Here is an 11,622-nt window from a genome sequence, read left to right as displayed (position 1 = left end):
CAATTCAGCACAAAGCTGTTTACAACGTACATAACCAAACCCTGCCAGTTGCCAAGTTATTTATTACAAATTACATCGAAAGCCCCCACCTGTCGGACACAAGAGTATATTGTATACTTCGTGAATATACTTTCTTAACACTAACCGCAATAATTCTTTGTCATCACTCCAGCAACTTCACCTCTAGCAACCTTATGCCACATTTCTTCAAGACTGTGAGACCCTTTCGAAGAAGACATGGGCGTGTGGAGACATAGGCAGATGCATCCTCTCTCAAGGCCCGCCCTGCAACTCCAAGTAGGTCACGTAGTCACCCCCCTCCAGTTTCATAGAAGGAAAGTTCACTCGGTCCACGCACATGATCACAAGGCGCATGCGTCGTCCTTTGTTTACATCTGAGAGGAGCGGGACAGACTTTCCCTGGAGATACCTATTTCCATTCGTGTTGTTTTCAGTTTTAAATGAATGCAACAGTTAAATCATTAATCAATTAAATGTCTTTAGACTTGGAAACAACAGATGTTTCTGATATTTAGGAAAACGTTTTATTAATATAATTCCCCAAAATAATAAAGATAACGTAAGTAAACGTAAGTGGTGACGGCAAAAGCAAACTCGGATATAGTTGTAAATTTGCAATCCTAAAACCTTTTGCCTATATTTAACTACATTGTTACCATATTGCAATTCTTCAACTATGAGACGGATGAGAAGTAGACCGATGCGTGTGCGAGCGATGGCGTGGGGGGGCAGGGTAGGGGAAGGCCATCTTAGCGATCAATACGGAGCTCCCAACCACGACGTGACCACGTGATAGAACTACTCCCTCCCCCTACAGTGACTGAGTCTGCCTCTTTTGGCGTTTGAGGCCGACCCCTACAATCCCCAACGACGAAGTCTGTATACTACGTTCAAGTAACTGCCGCTGAGCAATATACGCAAGCAAAATACGCGTCCCGGTATTGCACAATACTGGATAGCAAATGGTTATCATAATACGCTTTCAAAATGAGTTCTAGTTCCCTCATATCAATGATTAGGAAACATATAAGGATCTAATGTTTTTTAATACAAACTTACAAGCATACCAGCTGGGTTACGTCAGGCAACAAATTTGACAGCAATCCATTTCAAAGTTTCGGGAGGACCTGCTTTTGCATGTGGGAGGGAGGGGTACGGGTGGTCCTCGTTTGTAACGTAGTGCCGTAGTGGTACTTGGGTACTTCAACTCCCCCATCATGGACCTAATGCAGTTTCGGTTTCGAAATACTGTCTTCGAAACTGTCGAAATGTGGAATTGAAAGGCGCTCAAAAAGTATAAAATAGCACAATTTTCTCGCGATGTAATTTTCTAATTGTAGTTCGGATATCAGTCGCTTTTGTTACAAAAGTGAACATTCTCTCCCATGTCCATTATTTTTTTTAATTTTTGAATATATTTAAACTGTGTTAATTGAGATGCATAAATATTAAAAAAGCTTCCAGAGCTATACTAAACGCAACTTCAGAATAAACTGAAAGCTTTTTAACAGACCAGTTCACGCTAATTCGGTTGGCAAACGCTTTCCTCATATTACATTCCGGGAATTTGTACAAATATAATGGCCATTTACCAGGAAACCAGAAGCAGAATTAATGCTCCTTGGAACTCGTGAATTTTGAAAAAGAAATAATCTGAATGCTTTGTCTACACTCTATATGAATCTCAATATGGAGCCAGCGAATATGCTGGCTTTGTTCATCACGTCAAAGGAAACATTATTTTTAAAACATACAACGTTTATCCCTCATAGGAGCTAGACAGGATGGTAGGGAGGGGGCGAGGGTGGGGGATGGTACGGACGAGGGTGGGGGCCGGGTATTCCTGCGCTTACGAGCTGCAGTTGGCGTAGCCTCGTAAGACTCAGTAAAGCAGATGAGACGTTACGTAAACACCCAGTTCCATGCACCGCCTGTTAACCCATTCTGTTATATGTATTAGCGTTCATTGTATCTATGCTGTCTTCTGCTTAATCTACTTAATTAAACCTATCGGGTTAATCTTTAGATGAAGACTTCATGGACAACTATGACAAAACAACAATTACCGTCTAATAGATGTCTAATACACCCTTTTTTAATATGAAAATGATGGTTCGTTAATTGCGAAACACCTTTTTCAGACCTTTTTAGACTCTTCCATAGCAACCTCCCCCCCCCCCCTTCCCCACCCACCCACACACAACAAGAACAAGAACAATGTAGTTTGTAGGCTTACTCCCCGAGTAAGCAAAAAGTTTCAGTCTCACGTATGATTCAGGTTAGCTTATCAGTTGACATTAGTTTTGCAGTCTTAGTTTGGGAAAGGATCCGAATCCATAATGGCAATTCAGTAGCTTCGTGAGATGAAGAGCGTAGCTCAGCTAGCGGACAATAAAAAAAACGAGCGGGCACGACGCGAAAATAAGAACTGTTGGAAAAAAAAGCCGACTTGTTAGATTTTTAGTGTATTAGACATTTTTCAATACTTGCTTTGACATTTAATTCATAAAAAGGTGGAAATAGCCACCTGAAAAACTACTTCGCAAACAACCGAAGCTGTTCAAGTCCAAATTTGATATACGATATCAAGCGTTTCCTTAAGCAATTCTTGATGTGCAAATCGACTATTTGTTGGGGCAATTACCTTTTTCGAGTTGTTATACTCGTGCAATAAATAATTTTGCATACGACAGGAGTCCTTCTCATCAATTGTAGTCTGGATGATCAAATCAAGATCGTTAACGCTGTTACTGAATTACCTAAAACAAGCTGAACGACCAAATAGCCCATTTATTTCGCAGTGTAACGTATAAAAAAAAAAAAAAAAAAAAAAAAAAAAAACTGCATACAGGTGTGCGTTAGTCCGCAAGAATGTGTACTGTTCTATTGAAAGCAGGTACCAATGTGAACATACGCCGATCAAATTAAATAAAATTCGACTTGCTTTTAGCTTCAGGAAGCTAAAATTGAGAGAGAGCTCAATTTTTAAACATTTTTAGACAATTTATATTTTTGCTGAATTCCTTTATATATCGGAGTACCACAATACTTTTAAATATATATGTATATAGTACATATGTGTATACATGTGTACGTGTACAGAGAGAGAGAGAGAGAGAGAGAGAATACAACTTTCCCTACGAGAGCCACTTGTCAAGATAAAATCGCTTGAGGGTTCTGTTGTCCCAGAGGTCATCCTCAGACGTGCCGTTATTGATGTACAAACCGATCACTTCACAACGAGCGATCTTGGTAAATCCTGGCAACCAAACAAGTACCATATATATATATTATTATATATTAATTTTTTATTTATAATTATTATTTATTTATATTATATATTATTAATATATTATATATATATAGATATATTATATATATAATATATATATATATAATATAATATATTATATATATATAATATTCCAATTACAGACGATTTCCCTTCCACAGGGCGGCCGAAGGTAGAACTGACGCCATTTTAAACAATTTAGACAAGTGGCGAAGCTGCAAGTTTCACAATCGTGCCCTTGCCTAATAACAGTAAATGTGTCCCCCGGGGACAGACAGCTCGGGTTTGTTATAACAAGGTTAAGCGGGCTACTTCTTTCCTTCCAAAAACTCCTTCCATAAAAACATAATATTCCCACAGTATCAAGGAATTTGACTTCATTCATCCTTTTCTGAACTTTTCATCAAGACCTGAATTTCTTTTTATAAAAGTGCATCCTGATAAATTATTTTCATTCCATCTAATCAATTTCATTATTCTTTATCTTTTTCAGCTGTTTTAACTCACGTCTTGTCTTAAATTATGAAGGTTCTTACTGCTATCTCAGTCATTTATTTTCTTACTTGCTCAGTCATACGCAGCCACTGGTCAACTTCAAAACACACCAGGTGCAAAAGAGCTCGTTTCATTCACCTTCACGCTTTTCATGATCAAAGCTGGCTACGGATTTCATTACCACTGCTGTCATAATGTCTTCATCGTACGCAACAACAGTAAGAAAGGACGTCTTTCAAAGATTTATGTCAGTCCATGTCTTTAGAGGAGGTGGCATGTTTGAATCAAGCGTTGTCTGATCTCGCAGATATGGATATTTTCGAATAAGACAAAATATTCTATTATTCTTGTCCATGATCTTGTCTCGTTTACACTCGGCCTGCGATAGGAACGACTTGTCGATGTGTTCAGGAATAAATCAGATTGACTTAGACATTCAGTCTAAGATCTCTTGTTGACTCGCGAGCGATGCAAGAAGAAAGGCTCCTTATTTTTATCCCTGTGAGTGAAACTGTTTTCTGAAAAACATACTTTTGTTTCTCAGTAAATGCTTATCTGGTCTCCGTTGCTTTCGTCTTTCCGAAAGTTGTTAGGCTGACATTTTTAAAGATATTCACAATCAGAGGAAGATCATTTAAGTAACTCCACCTACACTCATTTACACTCTTACTAATACCCCTACGGTGTGAAAGCTTACTAACAAGTTAGTTGCAAACCTTGAACAGATTTGATGTTTGTAAATCGAGTAGAATTTCTTATTTACTGCGAATTTGACTCTCAATGATTTAAAAGATTCACAAATTTCGTAATTCAAAACCACTTTGGCACTGTTACAGATATACGAATGCAGTAGTCTAGGCCACCAATAAATGGTACAAAATTATAAAAGAATGCGTTTATGTCTATATAAGCATCAGTAACTTGATACATATCAGTTTACCCTTTAAGGTCAAACTCATGACAGTATTCTGAAATTCTCGTTTTCTTACATCGTTTTCTTCCTTTTCTCTATCTTTAACACTACATTTTGTGGGTTACATGTTTATTATTGCTTCTATTATTCCCACCTTTATTCTCCTCCAGGCTTTGTGTGACCTTGAATGGCTGCTACAATTTTTAAGACATAAATTAAATCTGAAACACAAGAAAACTTTCACTTGGGCACAAAGTCCTTAATTAAGGCCTGGTCCCACTGGCGTTTAGGATGAATTGCGCACAAAATTGGTTGATGTTCGCTGAACATCCTCAATATTCGTGATACATGCTTGTATCAGTCGGTCAACATCCGCACACGTCCGCAATTATCCACAGAGGCACTTTTTTCCGTGCCCGAGATTTTTGAGCTGCAAAAAATTTTGGTTGAGGATGTTGAACCAATATCAACCAATTTTGTGCGCAACTCATCCTAAAAGCCAGTGGGACCGGGCCTTTAGGAGCGTCTATGTTCATGCTCAGTCCCTCTCCAGCCAACCAGCATGCCAAAGAACACCCCCCCACCCCCCACAAAAAAACAAAAATTGTTCAATATGGTCCAGTACCTTCCTGAATAAATTACTTTGAAATTTTAGGTTCATTATTCAGACGCAGAAAAAAAGTTCTTCGATTAAGACCAAGGTTCATTTTTCCTTCAAGTTTTTTATTGCCTGTCTCTAGACATGACGATAATAATGATAAACAAATCCTCAGTTATGTATATGTACATATATTCAAGGAAAGCTCTACACAGATTCGGGATTCTGTTCGATTGAAAAAGGCAACGGAACATATTCCCAAAAGCTATCTGTATAGTTTTATCTTGAAATATACAGGTACATATACATAACTGCGGATTTGTTTCTCCAATTTAAGACACTTGTTACTATGGGTATTTTTTAATAATGATAAAAACATAAGCTGTATTTTCATAGTCTAGCATGTATGAATGTGAACTTTGGAGCTACCATAATTGCCTCAACAATTTTACAATGTCCTCCCGTTGAAATATTTCTGTCTTAGGCATCATCATCATCATCATTATCACCGTCATACATCATAATGATTATATAATCGTTTCGTTTCGTTCTAAAGAATAAGCAATTACAGTTACTTAGTAAGTACGCCGTAGACCTGAAAGGTTAAAGCCTCTTTAGGAAGGCAGCTTTCTACCCTGACCAGTAACCGGTTTAAGAGCAGAAAGACCTTAGTCACGTAGGCCCCCTCCGATGGACAAAGGCAAAGGAACATCCTTCACCTTTTTACGCAACATCACGTGAAACGCCCGTGGGGTGTAATACAGTCACAAGCAGTAAAGTCACAGGGAAAATAAAGTCACAATTTGGGACAGGAAAAAAAGTCACAGGAAAGAAAGTCACATTAATTTATGGTGGCAATTAAAGCAACAAAACAGAAAATACTCTGGATCTTTCCTAGACGGTGACCCCCAAGGGTTTTCGGGCGTCGTTATCTAGGACTCATATTTCATGGAGGGGGTGGGGAGAGGGGGGGAGATGTCATTATTCTCACGACATTTACAGTCTTTTATGTTTATGTTTTTACGGTCATCCCCAACGACCTTGTACTAAACACTCAGCAAAGATGGACACATACCGGGTTCAAATACTTGGGGACACTATCTGGGAAAATTAGTGTGACTTTTTCGTCCTGCGACTTTTTTTCTGTTATTTTCTTCTTGTGGCATTTTCACCTGCGACTTTTTTTTTTACCTGAATTTGAAACGCCATCATGTAAATGCACTCAAACAGAGGACTATTTCACTCGCACGTAATTTATGAAATCAAATAAAAAGGTGATATTTTTGAGTGCATGATGCGGCTGAAACGTTGCATGATATTTTACAAGAACTCGTTCGATTCTCCGACTAGATATAGTTCGCTGATTCTTAAAAGTATTTTACAACCACTGTATTCACTTGTTTGTCAGCTTTGACTGCATCCGCATACAACCTGTACATGACTTGCGCCATGATAAGCAAAATGGTCCAAGAATGTGCTTTAGCATTTATGATCTAACCGTCTGAGAGCTGCATCCATCCTATTTTCCAAACACCGTCCAGACGGTCATCGTTCATCGTGATCCGTCAGTTTTATGAATACTATTTCTACTCCCTAGAGACATAGCATGACAATTTATCTTGATATTAACCCAATTAAGACACTGGTCTATTCGGACTAACACTACCAAATTTCTAATAACAGTATGATACTCGGAGGTGAATTGCCTAGGCCTGCCAAGGTGTTTCCGGACACGAGGAGTTTCATCCAACTAACTGAATTTCACGTCACGTGACCATGATTAATTCATATCCAAATTAATGACTACTTGTCCCATTTTGCTTCTCAGACTGGAGGATGTAGTTTACATCCAATTCAGACTAAACAGATGATCTGAAACATAAGATTCAACTAAAGAAAAGGCTAAAACAAGACGCTTTTACTTATTCCAGCTGTCGGCATGGAGGTCGCTGGTACCTGGAATCTTTATATCTGTCCACCATAATCCAGCATTAGGCTTCTTCCTGGCCTTGTGCCGCTTAGGCCTAATACAGAGGTCACTCCCCTCCTCTGAAATGATATACGGGAACAACCGAAACCGTTCTTCTAATTTATTTAATGAAATACGGCGCTAATCTTGGTTTTTCTGGTTCTTTCAAATTTTAAGCTTTTTTATTATTATTATTTGGTTAGATTACAGTTTAAGCAGCTTCTCTATGTCGTAAGGTAAATCGTAAAGACTTTTACAACTTGCATGTTTGCACGACAGCATTATTTAAAGCACGAATATCTGTTCATGTTGGTATACCGGAGTGTATATTAGCTTATCTTCAATATCTACAAGCTACAAATATAATAGTCTTTTTGAATAATCACAAAAGACGATGTATCACTCATCGTTTATCTTGAGTGGGTGCATTAATCATTTTGACTGAACAGCTCTGTCTGGTTACAAAGAAAAGGGGGGAAAATATTTGTCAGGCTTCCTTTCTTTTATGTTAGATAGATCAGTGAGTACATTCGAGGCTTCTTTTCTCAGTGAAGTCCCAATAATCCTATCGAAGCCCAGTCTTTCCTCCCTGACCACCCACACAACCACATATGCCCGTGTCTACGCACAAACGACTCGTATCTGGCAGTTTCTCACGTACTACGAACTTGCAATACACACCCCAGCCCCACCTCTCTCTCTCTCTCTCTCTCTCTCACACACACACACTCGGCGCAAATCGTTCAGAGTGTGACATTACGAAATCAACTGGCATCAGAATTTGTATCCTGGTACTCGGACTGAGAAGAACGCGCATGGTCTGCTACTCTTAAAGATGAAGACTCTCCCATGCGCGCAATTGTTCGAGCTCGTTACCAAAGAAACCACCTCATTTGGTTATTACTTTTCTTGTTCAATGCAAGGCTCCTACTTTTGTGACAGTGAAGTTGTGAACTGACGCATCTTAACGTGCTGCTTGAACCATATTAGTCGATGAACGCGACCTAATCTTTGTAGTAGAGCTCGGAAGCCAACTGAAGGCGATTTCTATTTCATGCTTGACGCTATGACACAGTTCGCAAAAAACAAAAAAGCAAAAAAAAAAAAAAATAGAAAAGAGAGTAGTTTTTTCTTTTTTTCTTTTGATGGTTAGGGTGCGTGAGTGCACATTATTATCCAGTAGTGTAGACGCACACAACCTACGGACTGCGCTCATATCTTTTAATTTACCTTGACGTGGATTTATAACATGGACCTTGGCACTATTATAGTCTGAGAGAGAGAGAGAGAGAGAGAGAGCAGATAACGGCAACTCCATGATTTCCCTTGTCCCTCCCTACCTCTGTATGGTGAACGGACCTCGGACTCGATTCGGTGGCTCCAACAGATCAAGATTAACGAGTCTTACTGGAACCGGAGTGTTAAGTAAGGAATCGAGCGCAGCCGTAGGCAGACGCCGCCGATCAACAGGGTCACCGCCAGGGGTCCCTCCCGATCTCGGACAGCTCGATACCACGAGAGCTGATAAACGATAAGATCACAGGTTTCAGAATAAAGATGAAGAAGAAAAAACGAACAGCAAGATCCAGCACCAGGTTGTGAGACCTGCAATGTTGTACTCATCCGAAACATGGGCAACGAAGAAGAGAGATGAGAACAGGATTGATGTGACTGAGATGAGGATGCTGAGACAGCAATGTGAACTTACTAAAAAGGATAAAGTTAGGAACGAACATGTTAGAGGTACTCTCAAAATAGCACCAGCTTCAAACAAGGTGAGGGAAAGTAGACCGAGATGGTATGGACATATAAAGAGACGAGAGGAAGACCACCCGATAAGGAAGATGATGGAGATGGGACTACCAGGTGGGAGTAGGTTAGGTAGACCAAAATTGCAATGGACTGACTGTGTGAAGAGAGATATGAGGGAGTTCGGATTGAGCGAGGAGGATGCACTGGACCGAGGGAGATGGAAGAGTGTGGTGAAGAACTATTACAGCGACCCCAAATAGGGACAAGCTTGTGGAGAAAGAAGAAAAAAAACGAACAGCTCATTTCGTACGTTTCAAAAGTCATATAATTTCTCCCTCGTCTCTTCAGAAACCTACTGCTCAATGTCAGTCTGAATAATAAATGCTTGAATAACGGGAAGATGAGTCTATGTCATAGGAATTAAAAACACTGCCGTCGGAGAACAACAAAATGTCCACGGAAACGGCTGGCGTTGTCTCATATAGTAGAATTATGCCAACGAGAGAGAGAGAGAGAGAGAGAGAGAATCTGGATATTCTTTGCGGCCATAAAATTTTATTATGCTCAAATATTCAAATAATATGGGTTTTATTTACTGGCGTCACAACAATTAAGGTCATCAACGCCGAAACAATGCGCGTGAACGGTGTTGTAATCACTAGATTAAACAAAAATCTTCTACAAATTTCAATTCAGTTTATTGGTAACTTGTCTTCACCAATTCCTTCTAGAAAAAAAATTTGTTTTATTAACAGTCTAAAGTTTAATGAACAAATGAGACGAGGAAAAATTCAAATATTCTTCGAAGGTAATTTATAATCTTTCTAATCTCTTATTGTTTACTGTTATTTGTCGGTAACTATGAATAACCTCTTCGACAATGCTGGGTTTAAAACAAAATTATAAGAACAAACAAATTCAATGTTTCTCTTATGCTGTTTCTCAGTGCAATTTAGACCTACATTTCATTTACATCTCTTTTCCGAGATGGACAACCAGTGTAATACACCATAAGGGTTGCTTGGTCATTCTTTTGACACGAATGAACTGCAGGATAAATACGTTTACCTGCATCCGTTTTCATTTTAATATAAACACATATGACTTATGAAACTGCTCCTTAACCTCACTGCACTCATCGCAGTATATAACTTACAATTCACGACATACAACATTTCCCGAAAGCAATGATCACGGAGCGCCAGAAGTCATAAAGCAAGCAAAAGAAGCCGCCCATTTTGAAAAGGGAGAAACAATGCTACTAACAATATGAGCCAATACGACAGTCTGATACTCACCTAACCTCTGAATAATTAGTGTTAAGAGACCTATACGTTAGGTTCACACCAAGCTAAATTTTCTGGGGAAGCTTCCGCTTTTATCTTCCTGGAATTAAGCACACAAACACCTTTAAAGGATTCAAAGAGCTCCGCGAACACACTCCTTATGCGTTTATCGACCTGCAACTTGTACTCGCGGTCCCGTTTCCCCCTCCACCTTTATATAAATGGCGGAGAAAGAGAGACGGAGGGTTGCCAGGAGTTGCTGGATACTGCGCGATTCGCCTTTCCGATGTTGTGGGTGGCTTCACTCCTCCCTACCTCCTCCCTCTTCTACTCTCTCTCTCTCTCTCTTTGTTGAGAGTCAAGAGAGAGATGTACAGGCATGGAGCACGTGAACACCCATGAGTATACAGCTTTAAAGAAGATACGATAAATATTTCTATTACGGGCATGTTCGATCCATCATATTTTTTCTTTGGGGAAACTAGCGTTCACAAGAGCTCCTACAAAGAATGAAAAAAAATGCACCATATATTCTACAGAAAAAGGCCATATCTGCTAAAATATGACTGTAGCATTTATGGAACAAACAAAAAAACTGCAGTCCCTCATTTTTTCTTACTCAGATGAAAACTCGGCATACTGCACGCAAAATTTATAATTCTATGAATAACGATATGAATAAATACTGAGAAATACAGCAAAGAACTAAAATAAACATAAATTAGTCTTTCAGTAACCATGAACGAATAACTTTTTGTTTGATCTTCTATTTCTTAGTTGTTACAATGTTTTTCAGTAAAGACAGAAAAAAAAATCCATGTATAATACAAATACCCATTCGCATACGGCAAAATAAACATTCATGTTTACATATAAAGAATGTGAAATGCTCTCTTTGTTTCCTATCGGTCTTAAAGCTTTCAATGCGAAATGGGCAAAACTATTCAAGAACTCACGATCCGAAGATGTCATTATGGACTATAGCAATACACATCTGGCGAACGTGACCTACTGATATTTTTCAGCCTATAAAACCAAAAAAAGAAAGAAAAAAAACCGTTAACATTTCCCCATCGGGATGCAAATAGGTTTATTTCACTCCGTGAAAAATGCAGCTGGGTTCGACGGAGGCGTGAACATAGGAATACTTTTTTCTTCTTCTTCTTTTTGCTTTTTGGAGGCGCTGTAGGTTAGAGTTGACATTTTCTAACCAGTGTGAGTTATAATCACAGTTTTCGGATTTCCATGGCTTTCCGTGAGAAATCTAACTGCAATATTGTAATTGGGAAGTCAAAA

The 11,622-nt window shown here is 39.0% G+C and overlaps 1 protein-coding gene across 1 annotated transcript in view; it reads right to left on the bottom strand.

Moving 5' to 3' along the window:
• The window catches only part of LOC135196266 (uncharacterized), an 83,101-nt gene extending 72,576 nt beyond the window's left edge, over positions 1-10,525 (bottom strand). The window contains exon 1 of the mRNA XM_064222969.1: positions 10,339-10,525. The gene's annotated coding sequence lies outside the window, so the exon portion shown is untranslated. The remainder of the gene's footprint in view (positions 1-10,338) is intronic.
• Between the last annotated feature and the right edge of the window lie 1,097 nt (positions 10,526-11,622).

Source organism: Macrobrachium nipponense, chromosome 17, assembly GCF_015104395.2.
Source record: "Macrobrachium nipponense isolate FS-2020 chromosome 17, ASM1510439v2, whole genome shotgun sequence".
NCBI lineage: Eukaryota > Metazoa > Arthropoda > Malacostraca > Decapoda > Palaemonidae > Macrobrachium > Macrobrachium nipponense.
This window is presented reverse-complemented; position numbering and strand designations above follow the sequence as displayed.